General features: G+C 41.3%; 1 long non-coding RNA gene across 1 annotated transcript in view; it reads left to right on the forward strand.

The window, feature by feature from the left end:
- Positions 1–2250: 2250 nt before the first annotated feature.
- The window catches only part of LOC109302395, a 3193-nt gene continuing 651 nt past the window's right edge, over positions 2251–4792 (forward strand). The window contains exons 1-2 of the long non-coding RNA XR_002098738.1: positions 2251–2290; positions 4059–4349. This is a non-coding gene — a long non-coding RNA (uncharacterized LOC109302395). The remainder of the gene's footprint in view (positions 2291–4058; positions 4350–4792) is intronic.

Consider the following 4792-nt stretch of genomic DNA (forward strand, 5'->3'; position numbering starts at 1 on the left):
TGAGATAGGACCCAGGTGGCAAGCCAAGCATGAGACCTCATAGATCCAGTGATGGACACATTACAGCGTACGCCAAAACTGTTGCCTAAAAAGCCAGCAACAGTTCTCATGTAAGTGTACCTTCTTGGTGTTCTGAGCAAACAACACAGGGATTTTTCAAATAAAAGACACAAGTTATTATATCATTTACTACTTTAATCTTCCTTTAACACCTTTACACTTTTTAAGTGCTATCAAGACATTTTTATCATCTCTATTATTGTGAGCTTCCAAAAACCTGATTTCTTTCTCCTGATCATTTTACAACCCTGCTATTCATCCACACTGGTCTTCTTTTATCCCCACATTCATTACAAAGACAATCTTTATGAACAAAATATTTTTCCTTTGAATTATCTGCCTCTCACACACTATCTCATCCCATTTCATTGTTTTCAGTAAATCTGACATAGTCTCCGAGTATAATGTTCTTATCAGAGCTAGTGTTTTTCTCAGTTCCACCCTCTCTCTGAATTTTTTTTTTCTGCAATTATTTCATGGTCTAGTTATTCTTTCTGATAGGATGGCTTATTGCACATCCTTGCTTATTTTATGTAGAATCTCCCAACTTTTAAAACCCGCTGTCAGTCTGCATAGTACAAGAAAATAAAACAGATAGTGTTGCAGACACGCAATAGGGATAATGAGGACTCAAAATCTATTAAAATATTTTTAAATAATTGTATGATTGAAGAATCATAAAATGCAGGGTCTTTTATGGTGCTGCAGAGAATTGGCATTAAGTGAAAATATTTTCTCATCAAACTTTTCACTTAGAGAAAAAGAGGCAAAGAAAACATGAAAATAAACACATTGTATGACTACAAATCCATAGGCCTTTAGATCCTATATTCCTGTCATGGTGACCTTTATGCCAGTATTCATCTGGGATGAAATTCTCTCCCCATTTCAGAGAGCCAGCACAATTCCTCATGATCTATTTTTAATTTCAGGGTTTCCTACTCAGCCCTACAGTATGCCAGTGCCTTCCATGCAAACCAGATTGGCAATATCTAATCCTTAATGGAATTCATGGAAATCCCAGCACCTCTCTCTTCTTGCATTATGGAAAATTGCTTTGTAAGGGGAGGGAAGCAAAGGACAATATGTTACAATAAAGAGGACATTATCATTGTCGGGTTCATTGTCACTATTGACATTTGTCATTTTCAGCATTATAAAAATAGGAATTAGACAGTCCTTAGACTTGAAATGCATTCTGCCTAATGACGACTTTACTCTCACCATATATTTGTATTGACCTTGTGGATTCAAAACTCCCAATTCTATTACCAAATATTGCCCATGTCGTAGATGCCAGTGTTAAACAGGATAATCAGGGCTATTTAACACCTAGGTGGTTGAGGACTGTGGGCCCCTTGGGTTGCACACCATGCGAGTGCTCCTCTGCTGCATTGTGCATATGGGAGCACTCCCCCACTGTGAATGGCTCTGTCTTCCTGAGGGAGGCCTGGCACCCAGTTTGCTGGACTTACAATAGACTTTTTCTATTTTCCAACACATACCTTATCTAACCAGCACTAAGCAGAAGTAAAGTTTAATAGGTATCTCAGGCCGTACATTCCCCAGTCCCACTATGGGAAGCCTACTTAAATTTGATTGACTAAAACTCGGTTGCCAGGTTAGGGAATGCTGAGGCAAGAGACCGAGTCAGAAGGGGTATGGGTGACATTTGAACAATGGTTAAGGGTTCATCATAGCATTCAGCCCGTTGGAGCCCTGACCACAAATACTGTCATACTTTTCCCGGGATGACTGGTGGAAGTCCTCCCCACAAAGTTTATGAACATTCATGCTAAACTGAGGCTTATTCACAACAGGTAAAATATAAAACCCTGACATGACAAGCCATCTGAGAAGGAAAAATGAGATATCCCATCCAGTATATCTGCTATCCATAAGGATTTCAAGCTGGCTCCTAAGTGTCTGGTTACTCCTTAACCTTATGTTTTTCCTGGTTGTTAATCAGTTTCTTGAGATGTTCCAAACCAGATAACCCCTTGTCACTATAAAAGACAACTATTTACACAATTAAAAGAATGCTTTGAAGAAGCTAAACTAAGGGTATAAAAAAAGCTGTAAAAGCAGCAAAAGGTGTGCTTCAAGAGAGAAATCTCTCTGACACAATCCGCTATTGTTCTTGAGAAGCTGGAAGAAACAGATTGTCTCCCTTCAAGGATTGTGCTAAGAACTTTACCCATCAGCAGTGGAAACTGAGTGCCTTGGACTGGTGAGACCTCGGTTCTCTCTCTCTCTTCTTCTCTCTAGGCATAGCTTTCTGAACCTGAATCGTATTAGTTAAGTTGAGCTAAGTTTCCCCAAATACTTAGTGAAACCAGGTTAGTATTGTAATTGTTTGGTTTGTTTTCCTTTGCATGTCTATTATTACTAGTACCATTATACATTTCATATACTCAGCAATAAATAACTTTTATAGTCAAACTGGTAGGAACTGAGTATATTTTTCTTTCTCTACTTCCCCTTCCCTACTCGCTCTGCAGTAACACTTCTTTTACATAAGCCAAAGATCCCTGTGAAGACCAGAAATACTGTGGGGCCCACTCATCAAGAGGCTACCACTACTAGAATAGTTAGGGCAAACAATTGGGACGTGCTGAGTTTAAGACACATAAGGGGATCAGCTTGTACAGACTGGTTGACCCAGTTTGGCTGAGACATGCTGTAATGAACTGAATGCCGGCCCATGAAGGCGTCAGCTGGACACCCAGTTGAATTCAGAGGTATTCTGTTTAGTTGTGTGCTTGTGTCTGACTGCATTGTATTGTTACCTTAATGAACTGATTCCTGGCATATGAGTGTGTCAGCCTGTCCATGATGATCAATCCAGCTGGGTCAGGCAAGTCACATTAATCTGTGTGTGTTTGTGTGTATGACTGATCTGGTGACTGGAGGAACCCAGCCCCATTGAAACTGAGTCCAGCAAGATAGCTCCATTAGGGGTGAGGACTTGCAGAAGGGAGAGATACAGATCCGTATAGAAAGACAAGTAACACAAGCAGCACATTGATAGAATTACAAAGACCCTAGAAATGTATCCCTAATAAATGAGCACACCCCAAAGTGGTGGGTAAATCTAGTAACAACACCCCCTGGAGATGGGGCAGGAAACAGAAGCCAGAGGATGAAGGGAGAGCCCAGAGACCCAGCTGCTGTTGCAGCTGGCGCGATGGAAAGAGCAGCCGCTGAGTGGAAACCGAGGGCCTGTAAATCAGTCCCTCTCAAGCCACATGGGGACCACGTTCTATTCTTTTCTGGTCATCTAAATGGCTACTTTTTCATCATCTACAGGGCATTTTTGGTACTTAGGTGACTTGGAGAATTCTGTTCCTATATGTGTAACCCAACACACATGGATGACTGTGTAGTTGTGCAGATCAAACATGTGTGTCCCTTGTGGACCTTAGATGTCTGAAAATGGGGTCAGCTGAAGGAATAGAAAAGGGCCTTGTCTATTTGTAAGATTTCTTCATCATTGTGGCATGGATATGGTACTCTGTATAAGATTTGTCATTATGATTTAACAGTGTCTACCCAGCCCTCCTAAGGATTCAGAACTATATTATATTTCCTCTTCCATTATGCTTTTCTTCTTGTATAATTTATACACTTTCATGTTAAAGATAAGATTTGTCAGCAATTATTTTTAACTCCCAAGTTTACATTGTACACATAAGATCATGATCTCCCAGTGTGAACACACTTCCAGTTATTGTACAGACTTGGTTAAACTTCTACATGTTGCGTATGCAGCAGCCCTGCTAATAAGTTCTGTTGTTAAACATATTTCCTGCTGCTAATGTCCACAGAAGTCTCAAAGTTGATTTGTCATTTTATACAGTGCCTCACATTTACCATAATTCTCTAGTCATATTCATTAGTTTGAACAAATGACATTATGCACAGTGAGAATTTGCTAACATAAAACATAATAGCATGCAAAACACTGACAAAATAAACGTCTTATTTTTCACCACCAGATGACTGAGCCCACAGGGTGCTGAGTGCCATCAGTTACCATGGACTTCACAGGCTAAAGCTCCCTTTTCAAACATACATTTAACAGATGAAATTCCTGAATCTCAGCTCAGTGATTGGCAGAGGCTTCATACAGATGTTACATATACGGGGGGTTGCATATGCCACAAAATCAGCCTTTAAAGCAGCTTTAATGACCTTTTGCACTGCTTTAATAGTGCTGCTGTTTACACTGCCAGGGAGTATTGAGTGTTTAATGACTTTGGGACATAGCAAAATAAAACATGTTCAAGGTTTCATAGTTTCATAGATTTAGGGTCGGAAGGGACCTAGTAGATCTTTGAGCCCGACCCCCCGCCAGGGCGGGAGAACAACAAAACCCCAAAACAAAAATGGGACTCAAATGACTCCAGCCAGGTAGGCATCCAGCCTCTTCTTAAAGACCCCCAGGGTAGGGGCCAGCACCACTTCCCTTGGAAGTTGGTTCCAGCTCCTAGCCGCTCTAACTGTGAAGTAGTTTTTGCGGATGTCTAATCTATACCTCCTCTCCATCAACTTGTGCCCATTGCTCCTTGTTATGCCAGCGGGCACTAGGGGAAACAGCGTCTCCCCCAAACCCTTCTGGTCCCCCCTAGTGAGTTTATAGACGGTCACCAGGTCCCCCCTCAGCCTTCTCTTGTGGAGGCTGAATAGGTTCAGGTCCCGCAGTCTCTCACTGTAGGGTCTGCCCTGTTGT

The sequence above is a fragment of the Gavialis gangeticus genome, unplaced genomic scaffold, assembly GCF_001723915.1.
Source record: "Gavialis gangeticus isolate Ggan-Ray unplaced genomic scaffold, GavGan_comp1, whole genome shotgun sequence".
NCBI lineage: Eukaryota > Metazoa > Chordata > Crocodylia > Gavialidae > Gavialis > Gavialis gangeticus.